Consider the following 19,829-nt stretch of genomic DNA (forward strand, 5'->3'; position numbering starts at 1 on the left):
AAGAGAAGAGTGCTGTTTCAGCTTCTTAGCAGAAATCAGTGGCAGCAGTGGGCTCTCTGCTGAAAATACTTCTACTGTGGAAACTTGCATGTGATTAAGGAACCGGCCTCCCTCGGGCATAACCAATCAATCAATCCATGATATGGTAATGAGAATCTGACCACTCCATGACAAAAACATGCATTTAATTTTTCATTGAACGTGAGAGGGAGAGAAGGAACTTTCATGTTCAGTGGCTGCAGTGATTTTACAAGCTCGGAAGAAAGAACTGACAGTTAATGTGGCACAATAAAGATAGATAAGCTGAGAGGAACAGATGTAAAGATGACAAGATAGGATATAATCAGATATTGTAGATCATTTAAAAAGAAATAATTGTAGGCCTCAGGGAATAATACTCCATCTTTCTGGAAAACATCAACTCAAGTAGCCTTTGAAAATGGTCAGAAACTTCCCGCAGGGATAAATGGTGTTATTTTTAAAAGCTGTGTGGTTGTGATCATGGTTTATAGGACAAAAGCTCCTCTATGTCCGCAGGCATCTATCAAAATAGATTTCTGAACTTGATGAATCCCAAATTCAATCCTAAACTCTTAAACCGCACCTTGTTCACCTCCACATCATCAGCATTCAAGCGAGAATCTGCCTGCAGCCTCCAGCCAATTCACGGCAGGCGATGGGATAATTAATACTTTTCCCTTTGGGTTTAATTAAAACTTAGTGCCATGGCATTTACAGTGATCGGGGGCCTTCAGTGGAACAGACTAGCACAGGTGGAATGAGGCAGGTTCTGTAATCTGCACATGGCGAAACGGCAAGAGAAGCCCAGAGCGTCAACTCTCGATCGATCAGTTCTGAGAACCAGGAGACGGATTCAGTTTAATTTATTATCTGCTCTTCCTTCAGCCCCGCACTACAAGCAGTGTATTACTCACGTTCTTCATGTGGTAGCTGTCATTGTGCAGTGACAGCAGTGTTCCTTCGTTAGGTACACCTTGACATTTTAGCTGGGGTTTTTCAGGTGGATACCCTCGCTGCAGATGCTGGCACAGGAAATGTTCCCCCTGTTTTTTTCCCCTTCTCTCTGACTTAATCCCCCTGTGTTGACTTCTAACCATGTATCACATTGGGCAGCCAAGGTAGCAGGGGATAACAAGAGTTTATGAGATAAGGCTATTTACATTGGACCAGTATTAACTTTGTGGGGCTGAGAAACTGGTGTCGAGGGAAGATTAGTAAACACAGCTGAGATAGCTGCTGCTTGTGGCTCCCAGGAGAAATTAGACTACCGTTCCCATGAAACAGAAAATAGTCTTGGAAAAAAAAAAAGAAGATAGAATGCAGTAAGGTCTTAATAAGAATGGCCCATTTTTTTTTTATCACATTCCCCTTTATTTTGAATTAGATCGGAGATGTCTGGTTGCTATTGATAATCTTAAATTCTCGCGCTGTTTTAATGAACAATTCAGGCGTGCAGGATGATGACCTTGTAAAGAGGAATGTGTCTGCATGTCAAGTGAACCTCGGTTTCTGAAAGGCAGATTCATTAGCTTCAAAAGTTATGGGTCTGCTGCTCCAGTATCCATTATAGTGCAGTAGGGTGGCCTTAAGGTAAAAATCCATTAAAGACTTGAACAAGCTCATGGCAATGTGCCTTGCTTTGTTTGTTCACCTTGTTAGGCGCTGTAGCTTTCGCACTCTTCTGAACAGGTCTACCGGTCAAACATGTAGGACACGATGTCCTTACTCTAGCGATGATTAAAAGCAGAACTTCTAAAAGTTTCTCAGGTCTGAGGCATCAACAGTAAACATCAGGTTCTTGTCAGCCTTCCAGGAGCAAATAGGCTGCTGTAAAGACTCAACGTTTAGCATCGAGAAACGCAGTAAAGAAAAGAGCAAGACAGATACAGTAGCAGCTTTATAACAAGAGTGACAGCGGCTCTAATAGCGCAGCAGCAGCTGGCATGTATCTGCATCTGTTGCTGGTAGTTTGCAAAATACAGCACCATCTTCAATACCTTATTGTAATTTTAACCACACTGCACTTGTCAGTTTTATGCACCTTTTTTTAAACAAAGAGTTCCACATACTGAGGAGCCACAGGAGCAAAATCAGGGGAAAAAATGCTGATATTAGGCATTCCTGTTTGTGTTTTCACTGAATCTGAAAGATGAAGATGAAGATGAAGCAAATTAGTCTGATAAAAGATTAAAAAATGACAGAATTGTTCGAGATTTTTTTCAACTTTCACACCCAAAGAAACAACAAATAAGAGTTGCCTTTTTGCTTTATTAACTGTTGTGAGACATTTGTGTGGATGCAAAGTCGACATGCATAATTGAAAAGGAGACTTCTGTGCCTGTCTATAGAGTAGTGATAGTCTGCTGATGTACTGGCCATTGGAAAGTGCTATCCCATATCTTTTTCAGACCCAATGACTATAACTGAAGAACTAATTTTAGACCTTGGTTCCCCCTGTTGAAAATGCATATAGGGTTCCTGAGCACTTAAAATGGTTCCTTGCCCCCAGGGTAAAGCTCCTGCAGTGGAAAACCACCTGAAGCGTAGACACTTGGCTTCACTGAAATTCACAATTCATTAACTTGGTGAACGTAACAAGCGAACAATCATGTGAGAGTGGATTTTTCCTTTAAAAGAGTGTTCCACCATTTTAGCATTGCACCTCCATAATGTTGGAGGTGCAATGCAAGATTCTTCTTCCTTGTACAATCCTCGTCCCTGCTTTCCATACAATGCAGCCGGGCTGCTGAGTGTTTGGTCAAGGTTTTGGGTGTGCTATGCTAGTCAAGCCCTGTTTCCACTGAGCAGTACGGTACAGTTCAGTTTGGTACGCTTTTTTTCTGTTTCCACTTTGAAAAGTTGATGATGGTAGGTAGGTAGGTTTATTTTGACAACAGTTAAAAAACAGACATGAGTAACTGCAGATCAGTTTCATATACATTAATTAAAAATCGTCACGGATTAAAATACACAATAAAGCCCAAAGGCTTATTTTCATTGTGGTCCTCGATGACAATAAAAACTGGCAATTGTGTCAATGGCAGGCAAGAGTGGCGTAGTTAAAAACAAACAACCCCCTAAAAACGTGTGATTTTTTTTTTTTTTATGGAACCAGAAAGCACAGAATCTTCAATTAGTCAGAGTTGTACCAGTGGAACCGTTTCCAACCGTCCCCATTTTTGGTCACCCCTCTGTTGGGGTACCTAGCACACAGATCTGGTGCTAAAAGGTGGAGCTGTGAACACTGCAGTCCGTTGATTGGTCAGTAGCAGACGGTCACTCTGCTCAGGGCCGAGCTGTGGCTGGTTTTGAAGCTAATGTAACCACTGTTCATACTGTGGAAAGTTTTATTTGTGGACTCTAACTATGAAATATAAGGATGGTTTGCTGCCTCTTGCAGCACCACAAAAAAAGCATTGTGGAGCGTAGTTCCTGTGGGCTCCGGCAACACTAAACCTCCTGAGTTTGCTTTTGAAGGACTAAATGCACAAACATGCTACTTTTAAATATCTCATAGAGAGAGACTCTCACTGCAGCCTGTTTTATTTTTTGTTCTGAAAATGTTAGCGTGCAACCTCATTCTGTGGACGATAAACGAGAAGTAGATTTCTATCTGTGTCACCAGTGATGAGGGAATACAGCGATTGCTGGACGGAGCAGTGAGTGACAACAATCCTGATCACATTTAAGAGTACTGTTTGTAGTGGAAAAGCTAGGGTCTAGGTACCATGTCTGAAGGGTTACTTTTGGTTCCAAAAGTACTATACCGAAAGTGTTTGGTGGAAATGGGGCTTTAGTGGCATATGAAGCCCCGAGCCGCAGTTTCACACAACTCCCTCTGAAACTTTGTACATCTGTTTTTGCATATACAGTAGCACTGCCTAAGACCTGTTAAAAGACGTTATTGTGAAAACTGGGGCACCTCCCTGTTAATTTTAGTGATTTATGTACATCTGTAGGAGCTACTGAAAGGTTCCCTCTGTGGGAGGTGTTTGCTCTTGTTGAAGTTTCACAGAGCACACAAACATCCGCTCAGATGTCCACCTCAGCAGCAATACAAACTGTGTCTCTTGGATGTGCAGAAATTGGGGCTTTGGTTTCCAGCTGAGTCATACAGATATTCTCCGACAGTACTGAAATAGAGTGTTGGAATATGCTTTTTTTTTCTCACCATGTGTTGCATGCTAATCTTGCAAATCCCCCTCTGTCCCTATCTCTTTTTTTGTAAATGTCACCTGTGTTGTCCAGCTTCACACATACAGCGAAAGTAACTTTTAGGTCCTGCTGCAGGCTCAGATCCAGCTCCATCTGTGTGTTTGTACGTCACGTTGCAACAGAGCAACAGAGTCAATTGATTGTTTTTTTTATTAGTTACTAGCACAAAAGATCATTATATAAACACCCACAGGCATTCTGAATGGACTCTGAAGTTGGATGGCACCTCAGGGTAAAGAAAGGTTAGGACTTAAATGAAGCATGGCTTTGAGCACTGTCCTGGGGCCAGAGCATGGTCAGTCGGCTGATACAATAACAACAGGCTCCATGTAATGACCTTAGCAGAGCTAATTCATACAGTAAAACACACAGACCTCCATCTGTATCTCCGGCAAAATCTACCAGCCAACTTTGGAGGGCAATGTCGTATCTTCCAGCCTTTACTATCTGTCACCTCTCACCCCTACCTGGCCTTGGGCACCCACTGCAAACCAGCTGCACACGAGTGAGCGTGTGTCATTGACAGTGACCCGAGATTCATCTGTGTCCGTGAAAGGATGAGGCAGAGCGAGGAGACAGATACATCTGCTGTAAGAGAGGCGTTGTTATCAGAGCTGACCAGCCATCCTCACTGGTTTAATACTCTATTACACTGCCTCACTCCACCTCTCCCTTCCGGCAGCTGCATTCACCATATATATGCAGTATATATCATCTCATTTAAAAGGTCTCCATTTATTGTGGACTCCAAATTCCATTAGTTTAGCTCTTAAAACTCTGTGCATTTTTAAACAGATAATATACTTTATAGCTTGTAAATGTGCAGCTTGACTTGTAGGGAAAATAAGTGCAATAGATACTTTATTTTATTTGAGGAGAAGGCAGGTGCTATTTAATTTATTTATATTACATTTGTTTTGCATTTTAGGGATGTCAGTTTTGATTAATTTTGCTTTTAATAGCCTGACACCCTTTGACCGGTTAATTTTTAAGAAAAAAGAAAAAAGCAACATGACATGAAATACAAGAGGTCTTTTGTTTTAGTCCAGCACTTGTTTGACTGCATTTCAAAGTGCTTTTTAGTTAGAGGTAGTGAAATTTTAATGTTTTGTGATTGACATGTCTTTTATTTTATTTTCTGTTGGCTTTGCTGATCAAAATAAAATGCAAAGGGATTTTTTTTTCCCTGTTTGAAAATATACAGCTGCACAACATGTAAATGAAAAATGATATAAAATAGATAGCAGGGTTGTGCGTTAACTTTTTGCACACAGCACTGGAGCTACAGAGGTTTAAAGGTTTGCAGCACAGGACACAAAACTAACATGAGTATATAAGTATCAAGTCGGCCTAAATCCATTGTAGTTTAGAACAATTAAAAGTCTTTGTGGGGGGAGTAAAAAGTCATTTTCCATGGCCTTTCAAATGAATCTAGTGCTGGAAAATGATTTATATCTTTTTATTTATACAATCTATTAATCTCATTCATGCACATAGCATCAACGGAGAGGCCGAGGGAGGGAAGGAGCAACAATTGTTCTCATTATATATGAAATTTCGGTGTTGTCGCTACTTTTTTTTAACACATCTGTCGCCTGCATCCAGGTGCTGTCTCCATGTCACACAATAGACTACAACTACCAAGAAGAACGGCAACGTGCTATGATCGACCTCATACATGAGCTAGCAAACAAACGCTCACCTGACAATCAAGCAGCTCTGTCACCCAGACATGCCGCACAGCGCTGTTCTGCATGTGTGCTGCTGTAATGTCATTCATCACACACTGATTTAGCGTAGCACGTGCAACATATAGACCGATGTCGCAATGTGGACTTATTAACAGACAGATTAAACAGAATAGTATCACTGTGTCTCTCTCAGTGTTGCTGGAGAACTTGTGAGTGAGTGAGTGGGGCGGAGCTGTGCGGAGAGTGTGAGAGAGGAGAGATGCACACTGACGTGGCTTTTTGAAAGAACGGCGTTATGTAACTTGACCCTATATTGATATGAATGGTACTGTCTAAATCTATATCTGGCCTCAAAATATATCAATATATCACACATAAGTGTCAGTGCCGCCTGTCGCCACAGATGCCCAGTTCACAGTACTGCTTTTATCAGTGTAGGCTCAATAACCATTGTGTTGCCTCATTTTGCGATAGATAAGTGACTCAACAGACATGTAGTTAAACAGCTGCATAGTTGGTAACAATGACAAACTCACCAACATAAATGTTCGCTTCACTGACAATACAAGCCGCTTTACCGAGAATCCAGGAGGTCTCATTTCAAAGCTGTTAGGGTGATGTGCTTCAAACGGTGATGTGTTTAAAGGTTTAATGGATCATTTATGTGAATCATGATCATTTACAGGAAAAGATTTGCCTCTGTTGGTCTTTTATGAACAGCCAAAAGGTAGAGTATTTCTTCTTCGACAGAATAATCTTGAAACTAAAGTGTAGACTGCAGAAACTTTTAACAAGGTGAGAGACTCATAGAATGATTATTAACGACATCAGAGGAAAGTTATCAAAGGTTGCTGACTCAAAATTTCACTCGTCTTTTAACACAGTGTTGATTATGTTGGATATAGTTAAAATTGCACAGCTCTTGCAACTTTGAAGTTGCACTCTGTTAAAATGTGATTTGTGTGTCACAGCATGTCATGGGACACCTGTTTGTGGGAAAAAAGTACATTTCTGTTCATATTTGTTCATGTCACAAAAAATGACTGAGGAACTGAAAGTGCGAGCAGATATATGGCGCCTGAAGACATGGTTTAGTAAATCTTAATAAAAAACAGTCATGTAATGGCAGTGTGTCAGGTTTACGGGAAGAGCTTGGCTTCAAGGCTAAAACTGTGAGATGATGAATGAAATTAGAGACGAGATAAAGTGCTCTGTTGTGTACTTTCGGGGATGGCGTTGCATCTTTTGTTGATGATGGGAGGAAGAACCTTTTAACATCTTGCTAGAGAGCTATATTTATCATTTAACTTCGGTTACAAAGGACAGTTGTTCCCTTGGAGCCAGTTGTGTCCGGTCATGTGCTGTTTGAAGAGTCTGCAGGGTTTTGTTCCAGCCAAACGTTCCACCAGCTGATTTCACTAATTAACACACCTTTGGTCAGAGAGGGAGGAACTAATTAGTGAAATCGGCAGCTGCGGTATTTGGTGGGCATGAAAACCTGCAGAGTTGTGTGTGGCTCAGGACTGGACACCCATGGCTCACAGGAATAATTGTTTACGACTCATTACCTCAAGGCAAAGAAGATTATATTTATTGATCACTGATGTATTATATAAATGTCTGAAAACTTCTTTTAAACCATCTGTGAAATGCCCATCACTGCACCGAAGCTTTTAAAGTATAACAAATTAATTAAATTGTTATTCAGGGAAGCGACCACCAGCTCCCTTTATGTCTTCTCAACAAGGTAGAGAGGAATCATTAATGTGAATGATAGAGACACATTTGGGAACGGCTTCCAGAGCAGACATTGTGCCAGCCGCGGGAGCCTGCAGTCTAACTGGTTCATGCTTCGAAACCACTTCTTTTGTTCTCTGTGTTTTTTGCTCACCCACACACAGACACCCAGGTGATAGGTAGGTATGGTAATGCAGCCCCCTTTTGGCTGTAGTTCCCGTCTAATTAGTGTCGCTTTAGAGGGACAGCTAGAGGGCTTTTATGTGTAAGGTTGCGGGTTTAACAACATAATTGAGGCTCGGGAAGCACACTCGGGATCGTAGCCAAATAGAGTTTCTAGGTGAATCACCTTAACTCAGGTGAGATGAAGTGGCCGGTCACTTGAAGCATAATGGTTCAGCTCATGAAAAAGGCCATGTGGTTGACAGCTGCAATTACTTTGGAGCATCTTTGCTGCATGAATTGGGGAATTTTGGATTTAGCTCACATATAATTGGCTCTATTTGACAGACTAGAGTATCCAGAGATTTATTGTTTACTTTGCTCTTTAAATGATTTTGACACAGTTTGTAGAGGAATGAATAGTAAAGCAAGCTGAACTGGAGAGTTTTAATATTAGCATGTGAGCAGTGTAGCTTTTCTCATATTTTCTGTTGGTTTGTAACTCCAGTGTAAGTGATTTTCTTAAAATTTAAATTCCCCCTCTAGACAAGTTTAAATACTGTACTGTGGTTAATATTTTGTTGAACATGGTTTTCCCACATAAAAAGTAAAAACAAAAACGGGGGCTAGAAGCAGATCTACTCTATCTAATTTACATTGCAGTTGGAAGGTTGATCTAGGCCTCCAGGAAGTGTGCAGGGCTTTAAGGCCAATTCTGGTAGGACCAATCAGAGGAATTAGATTCGTCATGTAGCCCAAAAAAGTACTTTTTCCCATTGGCTTACATAGCGAAAGAGTCGTCCATCGCTGTATCCAGTTCTCTTTGTTCATCCATGGGTTAACTGGTGAAAAAGCACTGCGCATCAAGATGACTAATGTTAGCGTTAGAGGGAACATTAAAGAGTTTCAGCCATACATGAGTATCAGTCTGACCAGACTCAAATGAGGAGTCTGTTGTGCATCAAACTCAGTGACTAGCAGACATATCAGAATGTTAAGTGTAGTTAGCATCTTTAATTTATGTTGTTATGTAGCTTGTAAGTAGTCGTTGCTGACACACCATTAGTGGTTGTGAAATGTACACTAATAACTGCCATAATGTTACAGCGTCTTCATATTGGTCTGGCATACATCCAAAAACTGCACAACTAAAAAAACTACCATATCCGCTCTTAAATCTTTCACTATGCTAATGCAAACTCTGTTCTTTGCCGGTGTTGTGTTGAAGTCTGTTCCCCCATTGTTTCTCATTAGGCAGCGATTGGCTTTCGTATTGGTGACGTACCTAATCTAGCTTGTCTGTGCACATTTAAATCTCAGATTTTGGGGAAATCCACAGACATCACCCCCTTCAGTAGAGGAATGTGCAAACATCTCTCAGATTCAGATTTAGACAGCTTTATCAATCCCACCTGGAGCAATCGGTGTGAACAGCTTGCCTTGCACATATGCTATAACATACAGTAATATTTAGACACATAAATAGATGAGTAATAAATGAAAATAAAAAATATACATGCAAGAGAGAAAACTCAACTGCAAGAACATGTTCAGATGGAGCTAAAATACATGTGGCTTTCTGGAGGATTTTTTTTGAACAAACAAACACAACTGCATGCTGCTCCTAGGATGTGTCTCTGTAGTGACAAACTTTGCACAGATGCAAGTCAGTGTAGTCAAGGTCGTACATTTCAGGGTAGTTGTTAGAGCACTCGTCTTCCATGCCAAGGGTTCAAATCCTGCTAGGGTTGATGATATTTTTTTTGCCATTTTGCCTTTAATGGACAGGACAGGTAAGCGTGAAAGGGGGAGAGAGAGGGGGGATGACATGCAGCAAAGGGCCACGGGCTGGATGCGAGCCCAGGCCGCTGCGGCAACAGCCTTGTACATGGGGCGCCTGCTCTACCACTAAGCCACCGATGCCCCATTAAAACGGGATCTTAAGGAGGCTGCAGGATAAGACAGTAATTCTGCAATCTGAGGCAAGGCCTCATCGGGAGTGTGTCGGTTCCAGTCCAAAAATGGATTCATAGTCAAGGTCAGACATTTAAAGGGGCATAAACATGTGAAAACCACATTTTTTGAGCATAGGGGTACTTTAATTTGAACAATTACATTTTTGTGTTTAGATTTGGATTACATCTGCTAGTTTATTAAATTACAACCACAGTGCTAACATGCTGATATTTAGCAAGTATAACTTTTACCATCATGGTCCAGTAGGGCATTAATGACTTTAATTTTTTTCAGGTCGACTTATCTGTCAATAATGTTGAAGTCGAGTCGACAAGTCATTTGATGACGTCATCACATTGACACGGCGGAGGAAAGTGAAGTATCTCCACACATGTGATGTGTGTCTGTCAAGGCCCGAACATACTCGGGCGGAACGTACGCGGAACGGACTCCGCGGAGGTCCGCGCGGACTCAAAGCGGACGTTCGCAAGCCCTGTGCGCGCAAAGCTCAGATTTTATGACCGCGGACTCCGCTCCGCGCACCAGTGACTGCTTGGCATGTATTTTTCACATCGCGGGGATTTTTCACGGACATTTTTACAGGAAACTACAACGCGGAAGTGCACTCGACTATGAAAGCCCGATTGACTGCGGACGTTCCTCGCGGAGTCTGCTCCGCTTATAGTACACCCGAGTATGTTCACTTTAGTCAAGGATAAAGTATCAGTGTAAGCCAATCAGAGGCAGCGATTGCATTCCGTACACAAGCACACACACAGAGAGAGAGGGAAAAACACACACAACTTGTCGACTCCTCTTGGGGGGTGTCGACTTGTGCCACTGACGTTGACATATCAACAAATTGACTTTTCTGTTAATGCCCTGTGGTCCAGTGTGTTGGAATTCTAATATGCTAAATGGCATTTAACATAGTAAAGCTTTTTAGGTGTTTAATCATAGACCAATGTATTAGACAAACTGAAATTTTGATGTGAATTTTGAAGTTATTACAAATCATAACGCAGAGACACACCAAGCAGTGACAAATTGTGGCTCGCCGCGATAAGGACATTTTTCTGTGGCCAGGAGGGATCAAGACATTTTTTCTAACATTGGTCAACATCTCACAGGAGTCACAGGACTTGGTTTACTGATTGGCTGTGGGTATTCTCTGGCCACAGTTCACAGCTAAAAGTTAAACTATCCTTGACTTTTAGTTTGGCTGCACTTCGCCTCAGAATCAAGCGGCCACAGCTCGGAGCATTGCTGCAGCTTTCCATAGACACTGTATGGCAGCTTGCTGCAGGCAGCATTTCACCACTGCTTGGAGTGGTTTCAGGGACATGAACATCTGTACCACTTCAAATTTGGCAATGCATTCAACAGTCATTGAGACTTGTGGGGGCGCTATGGCAACGAAAAGCCAGGATCACTGAAGTCATGATGATAATTTTGTGCCAGTCTATGTAGACGTTGGGATACATGACTGGATAAGTTAAAGAACTGAGCTGCAACTGGTGCTACAGGGTCATTAAGATTCATCCTCTGGGGATCATGAATGTCTGTGTAAAATTTGCCATCCAGTACTTGTTGAGACATGAAACTGTGTTCAGAGGATTCAATCACAGTTTCAGGGTGCATTCATTTCTGAACTTTCACCATTACAAACTATTTTTGATAAATACTTCTAATAGCTTCTGATATGCGTAGAGCTGATATTGATTTGCAGAATTAGAGTAAGCTCAGAGCTCGGGGCTTTGGTCACAGGGATGCTCGCAAAACTGTTCAGAATTTTATATCACTTAATCCAACTTAGGCTCTCTGTTACTTTCTTAGAAAGCCAAAGAATAACAGAATTAAAGCATCTGCGTGAATCAAATGTGAACACTTGAATAAACTCTAAAGACATTTGTACTCCTGCCCTCTGGCTTTGAACGTGTCGTTTCAATATTTGGAGTTTTTTTTCTTCGACTGATATCCTCTCAATCCTTTCTGCTAATCACACATTCCCTCTCTGGTGATCCAGAGATCAGAATAAGCTTTGTATGTGTGCGTGGTGTGGTTAGTTTTAGTTTTAGTATGTGTATTTGGACATTTCCCAACCTCTGTGTGCTCCTCTTCCCCTCTGTGGCCCCAGCGCTCTCTGAACGCTCACAGATCACAGACTCGTGGGCCTCTGCAAGTTGTTTGAAACCAGAACAGATAGATTTAATGCATTTTGTAAAATTCTGTTTGTATATAAGCCTGCGTTTTACACTCTCAATACATGTGCATTAAAATTGGAGAGAAAAAGTTCTGTGTTCATATATCACAGCATCTCATTCATGACCCACTCTGAGCTGCGTTAGTTGTAATAGAGGGAAAAGTGTTTCTGATCTTTTGCGAATACGTGAACACAGGCAGAAGAGATGTCAGGGCGAGATGTATGAAGAGTTTTAACTTTGATAATGTTTCATTAATTTAAATGATGTTCACATTTTTGACAGCTCTAGTGCGTTATCTTTGCTCAAAGCAAAAGAGTTAAGGATGGTATCTCCAACCTCACTTATTTTTATACTATCAACTTTGTTTTGTTTGTTTTTTTCGCAGTTAATAATGTGGATAATGTTGGATTAAATTAGATAAATTTATTGCCTGTTGCACAGATACACAACTGTACAGTTACATTGGAAGTGATGTGTGTATCTCTCAAAGTCAACTTGTAAAAAAAGAGGGAAAAAGGCAGTTAAAAGAGCAGCATTTAAAAAAGTTTTGCACTATAAAAGCAGTATATTATATACAAAAACACAAACTATGAATTATTGCACAATGAAGTATTTTGCCTCAAATTTTGTATAAGAAACCTATATGATGTGGAAAGAAAACAGCATGTGCAGAGCATATCAGCTGCACGAATGGTGAGGGGGCACCTGTGTATTGTGTGTAAGAGCTTTTTCTAAATATACAGTGTCACGAACTAGCTCATAGGTCGTGACAAAAATGGGAGACACACACGGTATCAACTGAAAAATGCAAAATCGTCATTAAATTATGAGGTGTTTAAATCTGTGTTTCAGTGTGTCAACAGGTGAATGGGTGGGTGAGTGAGTGAGTGATGTATGCAGGGTGTTGTATGGTGTAAAACACAAACTGAAAAACCAGGTAGAAGCCAACTAAATGTGAACGTGGTGCCTGATGAAGGGAGAACTGATTGCATAGCCAGGCTTAAGTAAGCTGCCACTGGGAGACTGGCCAGGTGCTCCCAGTTACACTTAAACAGCTCCGCCCAGCAGGACCTGCAAGACACAGCAACAGACACACAAAGCAGGCCCTGCTGAAGCAGAGGGCTGTCACAACAGAAACAGTGGGCCTCCACAGAAAGTCCTGCTAATGAAGTTAATATAACCCATGTCAAAGTGTGGTCGTTTTTAATGAAAGAAGTTCACTCATCCCACTTTATTAAAATTCCAGATAGAAACAGACGCCTATGACACCAAACTCATTTTGCTATGGGATCAGAGCGTTGCACTCATTATTGCCGACTTGTTGACTTGCTGTTTGAATGGCGTTATTCTTCTTGCTTTGTGCTTTATTTTCACTGATAGGTTGACTGCTTTTCCAAGGGGACACAAAATGTTGTAGTGTGCTCCTGTGGGAGTGTGAAGTAACGACCGTCTGCTTATAAAATGCAGTGCCCTGTGTCCCTCTGGGAGACTGATTCATACTCCAGAGGTCCCACTGGGAGAACTGGTTGTGCCTTGAAGGATTCACAAAGTGGCTTCAGCTGTGCAACAGCTCTTAAAAAAGCTTCAACATAACCACACAGCGTCGCACTTTAAATTTCACAACCGTAAAGCGTTTCACAACAATCTTGTCTGACTTATAAAAATATTTATTTGTCTTAAAACACATATCATTGGATGCTTTTAAGACGTCTGCTCCATATTTATATCAGCTGTCACCATGGCTGAGTAGGTGATGGATGTATCGTTTAGGACTGAAACTTCAGCATATACTTTAAGCATCTCTCACCATCATTGGGGTGAACAGCACAAGATAATAGCAAAGACAAACATCCCTGCAAATCGCATGAGCTGAATTTGTATGCAGTCATTGATCCTCTGCTGTGAGACTTAATGATTTCAGTGTATTTCCCTCTGCAGACGTAGTGGGTGGCAATCCAGTTGCCAGGAGGGGTTCTGAGAGTAGGTTATTTCATCTCCATTTGTTGGAATAACATTGATTTGAGACGTAGGGTCCTCTTGAGTTGGCATCTGGTTTGGAGACTGGTGAAGTGCCTTCGGGGAGGGTCCTTCAGGGAATAAAGGAGTGGGGGACAAAACATTTCATTCCCCTTCCTCATGTTCCCTCTTAATCTCTCATCCATTCCTGCCATTCTCATTCACATACTTCCTCTCAGGTGCAATTTAATTCAGCAGTGTTACTATAATAAGTCTTGTCGTGCACAACACTCTGTCAGTAATTGATATGTAGGCACTGCTTCTGGGTGGAGCCATTTGCATTAAATCGTGTTAACTGATATGATAATGAATGTGAAAGGCCTGATGCAAGCAGAATGACTAACTGGAGATGGATGGCTATTTGAATTATACACAATAAGTAATATATTATATCAGGTCTCAGGGGTCCATGGCTCCGTCTGCATTTGTTGCCTGTCTTTTAGTGGGATCGGCCCGGCTGCCTGGATATAAATAGTCTGTATCACATCTGGCATCTCTTTCTTTATCTTCCTAACATCCTCATTCGCCTCACTATTCTTAATATCCGATGAGGAGGGAGCTAGAAAATGTGAAAATAGATGGTAGAAGTGAGATTAAATGAAACATACCATGTGTTAGGAGGGTGATATTTTAGGCGTTATTTTAACAGGGGTATCCGAAAAGGATTTTAGTGATAAAAAGCCTTTTATGTGTCTGTCTCATGTGCCAATCTGTTTAGTATGCTGTCCATCTCTTTGCTTTTAACCAGACTGCAGACAATTAGCTTCTCAAGCTTCGCCAAACTTTATTATTCTCCATTAACACATATGAAAGGCTTATTGCCTTTCAAATGAGTTATTACTGTATGAAGGGCTTGGATGAAGAAGGGACACCGCAGTCGACTGAAACAAAGATGAATTAGCTGCAGTGACTTTTTAAATTTTTTTAAATAAATCTTTTTGTTCGAAAACATTATCATTCTAAAACGAGTTGGGGAATGCATGATAATCCTATTTTAAGTATTCCAATGGTTGATTCAGCAGCCTCTGAAATGAGACATTCATTTTGAGGAGTGCCTTGTGTGCTTTTTTTATGGCGTCTGTAGGATTACTACATTTGATTCCTCTTGCACAGACCCAGTCATTACTGTTTTTACTGCCGCCATCAAATCTGTTCAGTACCTCCTACCTTCAGAAATATTGACTGCAATTATCCAGCGAGAATGGCATAAAACAGCGACTGTCTTTTGCGATCATGATCAAAATGTGGCTGCAGATGCCTCCACTAGCCACAGCTTGAAGCCTGAAAATTGCTCTGAGAAAAAAAACCCCCCACCTCTCAATATTTGTAGCATAACAAAAAAACATCAGAGACGCAGGAGAGGTAGCTCAATCGTGGCATCATGGCCCCCGCTTTCTCTGTGTTGTTTGTAATCGCAGTGAAGAGCATGTCCCTCCGAGGAACACTCCCAGGTTGTTACAGCTAATGACTGCCGGGGGTTCTCCACTAGGAGCTGTCTGACAGCATTTGCTCAGATATTAATATCGGACGATGGGAACGAGGGCGGTGGCACGCGCTGTAAATTGGTGCCACACACAAGCGCAACACGTGCGTGAATAAACTTGGCAAGGGCGCTCGGATGCACACCATAACGCATTCATACAGTATGCTGACTTATGCTTTGCATATACAGTAATTGATTTATTTAGGGAAGCATGAGGCGGCCATGCTCGGAGAATCAGCTGCTTTTCGCCTCGGTGTCAGTTTATGTGAGTTTTGAGGCGATGCCATAAAGTGAAATCTGGAAGCTCTGCATCAGTTTTATTGTGACAGTACAATTATGAAGTTCCAGCTCCCACTGCTATGTGGGCCGCTTCCTTGTCACCTTGCTAAGGGCCATGCTCTCTAAAGGGAGCAATAGAAAAAGCCATAATCATAACTTCAGTGGAAACTCATATTCTTTTATACGCTTTGCTTGTAATGTTTTTCATTGCAGCGAAAACAGAGAATTTCACGAAGCCAACTTGTGGGAAACATAACGTTTCAAAGTCTTTCTCATGAACCTGATTCCTGAAGGGAGGAGAAGCCGCTCCTCTCGTCTTCTGATGTGTTCTCTTTGAGGTGGCAGGGACAGTCTGTGATGCTCAGCTGGACGCCCCTTACACGGCTGCAAACCGCTCCCACAAACAGCTGCGGGATTTGCACATCGCTTAACCTAATTTATTTGAGGCCTCTTTGGGAGCAGAGGAGTCGGATCACATGCACCTATTTTTACACACACACACACACACACACAGACACGCACACACACGCACACACACACACGCACATTTTCCATTTCATCGAGTCTGAGGCTGTCCTCAAACTGCACATTTGCACTTGTATCTCTGCTCTTCCACAGCTTATCTCACACTCATTTGCTCACTTTCTTTTTTCTTTTTTTCCCAAAATCTCCCTCGTCTGCCTGTCTCTGAGTTTTATTTCTCACACAGCTGTAGCATGATATTGAGAATGAGATGACATGGCAGTTCTGCTCCTCAGCTCTGGTTGGTGCATTATAAATGCCACACAGACATGCTGCAACAGACCGAGTGCTAGACTAAGATCTCGGCAGCAATTCTCTCGAGAGGCAAGCTGTCTGTGGCAGGGCAGGAGCAGCTGAACACCAGCTACTGCCATCCACAACCTGTGCTCATCACTGCAGGCATGTATGCCTCTGGGTGTGAGGGCGCCTTCTTTTTTTTTTTTTTTTTTATTCAAACGTCTGCTAGTACGCCAAGACACTCCATCTACAGTACGCTACAATGTGTACCTCTTCAGTTAAACTTCAGGTGTTCTGCAGTCAGACAACCCCTCACTTTACTTTTTTTTTTCTCGTACAGATACTGTCTCTCCTCATAATCCTTTCCTCTCCTACCCCATGTCAAGGAAAGTTCTTAAAAAAACACACAGCCAAACTTGCTGCAGAATACAGTCAGCCAATTAGGGACTAATCTAACGATGCACAACAATTTCCGCAATGCACAGGCCTATCTTTTTTAATTGAATTAGGAGAGGAGCAAAATAAAGCAGATCTTCCCTCTGCATTTCTCGGAGCTTGATTACAGAAAGCACAGACTGTTAAAAATTCCAGCGGCTGGGTCAGAGTCGTTCTATTTCCTGCTACGATTAGAGGACCAGATAACCAAGATTTATTAGCCAAACACCCCGACAATTAATTAGGAAGCGGGGCCAGACTAATCCTGTTTCCACGGGCTTTAGCGGGTCGAACCTCTTTACACTACCAAGAGGAGCAGAAGAGCACTTCAAAGACGAGGAAAGGCTTAAATCAGCTTCCACATTTAAGTGTGTGTGTTGGTACAGTATAATTACTGTGTCTGTTGCCTGCATTTGTGAGTGCATCTGTGTGAGTATGAGTATATCAGATGTGTGTTGGAATAATACCCTGCAGGGGTATTATTAATGTATATATGTGTATGATGGATGGACCCATGGTCCATGCCTGGGCGCTTACAGTGGCAGGGTGCAGCTGTAAATCCTCCCTCTGACGTCTTAAGCGTGAAGGTTTAGCCCACTCCCCAGTTCAAAGGCTCGTCTCTAATGCTGCTGGCTTTCAGGCTTGTCCTTTTTTCCTTCTCCCCCGCGGCTCCGCTGTGCTTCATCTCATGGAGACCTCACGCCCTGGGAGGCTTGGCAGGTCACGGCACCACACAGAAAATGTACAGTCTGCTCTCTTTGTTCCGGGCGCGCTTGGCATTTGGTCTCACAAGACCTCGGGGTCTTTAAACGCAACACACAGCAGCAAGCAGATGGCAGAGAAGCTTTGTTTTGGTTATTAGTAAGCCATCTACTTTGGGACTGGTGCTATTTTTTTTTTTTCTTCACAAAGTCGAGCAGAAGCCCAACAGATTTTAGCTGAAAGATCTCTCATTTGATTGGACTGAAAATCATACAGAGCAGTTAAACTGAGGGATATTTGCCAGGGCTGTGTTATTGTATAGTCATAGCTTATTACTCACTGAGTGGAAGTAAAGTGATACCTGAGCATATGGTACAAAACCCATGAGGAAATATGAATCTGCTGTCATTATGACCCACAAAAGCTGATGGGCAAATCAGAGGGATGTGTGCCAAATCCCTGCCTCACTCCACTCACTGAAAATAACTACATAAAGCTTTTAGGGAACTTTGGTATGACATAAGTGGGCACAGGCTCAACTCTGTCTCCGTCAGGTACAGTAATTGCAAAATAGACTAGCGTTGCATCAGTTTGGACCACACACTATCATTCCCCCTCCAACATCCCTCTAAATATAAATAATCCTGTGATCAACTGGAGTGAGTCACTGTCCTCATATGACATTTCGGATTTTATTAAAATCTTAAAACAGAGGAGATGTCTACATGACTTTTGCAAAATTATATACATACTAGTCCATACTCATTGAGTACAGCATACAATACCATGACTTAGTCATACCAAAAATTAGAAAAAAACAACAACATTCGTCCACAGGGGGAGCCACAGCGATCTGGTGTTATAGTGCCACCCAGTTGCCAATTGGAGTTAAATTTCTCCAGTCACCTTGAGGATTATGTGTGGTCATATGCCTACAAAGTTGCGTGGTGATGGGTGAAACCCTTGAGATGTTATATACCTTTATATGATGAGCCACGCCCTCCGCAATATTCATTGCCTTATAGAAGCTCAGTTTTAGTAAGTTTTCTAACTTTTGCCAAGAAGGAACTTTAGATATTGGTCCCTAGATTATGTTCACCGAGTTTCATGCAGATCGGTCAAACTTCCTAGGAAGAGATCGATTTGAAGTGTTTTTCAAAAAATGTGTTCCTCATGAGGAGAGGCATCTCTGTGCAAAGTTTCATGTCTCTACGACATATGGGGCATGAGATATGCCCATTCAAAGTTTGCAATTTCAGTCGGTTGCTATAGCGCCCCCCTTTGGCCAATTGATGTAATATTGCTTCATTCGGATCCTCCCATGACCCTCTACCACTGTGCCAAATTTCACATGGATTGACCAAGTCAGTGAGGAGAAAAACGTGGAACAGACACACACACACACACACACACACACACACACACACACACACACAGAGTTCTTGTCATTATATAGTAAGATGTCCTGGAGAAGTCCTGGAAACGTCCTTGTGGCGAGGAAGTCCCCAGACTGGCTGAGAAAATCCACAGTGGACTGTTCTCAGCAAACCTCCTTCCTCTGGATAGAAATAGGTTAAAAACACTTTGAACACCAGGTAGATCTCCGCCTGTGCACCTGTTCAAACACGCAAAACGAATGTCTTTACAGCTTAACGAAGTTATTTCTGAGCACTGTTCTTCTGGGCTGCATATTCTGTAGAATCAGCCTGCGGATCCTTCGGTCTCTGTCCATCTGGCTCCATTGTTGATTGCAGACAGACTGGCTGATGAGTGCAGCCTGGATGGAGAAGCAGAAGTAGGGGCCCTGAGCTCGCAGGAGCTCCCTTAGGCTGGGGCTTGGCAGGGCTTTTCAGAGCTGCTCTCTCTCAAACCCTCTGGAAGCGAGCACAGCAGTCTCCACGGTTGCCTAATGGCCATGCCGCTGCTCTTCAGAGTTTGGCAGTTGACAGTTTCTGATCCTTTTTAAGCAAGAGATAAAGCCCTGGCAGACAACGAGGAGATGTAGAGTCTGAGATGTCCGCTGAGATTTTAAAACTAGGAGAGTTTGGGAGGAGGAAAAAAACGGTTTTGTGTGCTGTGATTTATTGATTATTTTAAAGGAAGCTTTGTAAAAACTACAGTGTCTCTCCGCTGCAGAGATGGCTACACCGACACTCCCTAAATTTATCA

General features: G+C 42.2%; 1 protein-coding gene across 2 annotated transcripts in view; it reads left to right on the plus strand.

The window, feature by feature from the left end:
- ptprub (protein tyrosine phosphatase receptor type Ub) overlaps window positions 1-19,829 on the plus strand; it is a 215,367-nt gene that overhangs the window by 72,994 nt on the left and 122,544 nt on the right. The gene's annotated exons all lie outside the window — the stretch shown is intronic.

This window comes from Epinephelus fuscoguttatus, linkage group LG8, assembly GCF_011397635.1.
Source record: "Epinephelus fuscoguttatus linkage group LG8, E.fuscoguttatus.final_Chr_v1".
Lineage (NCBI taxonomy): Eukaryota > Metazoa > Chordata > Actinopteri > Perciformes > Serranidae > Epinephelus > Epinephelus fuscoguttatus.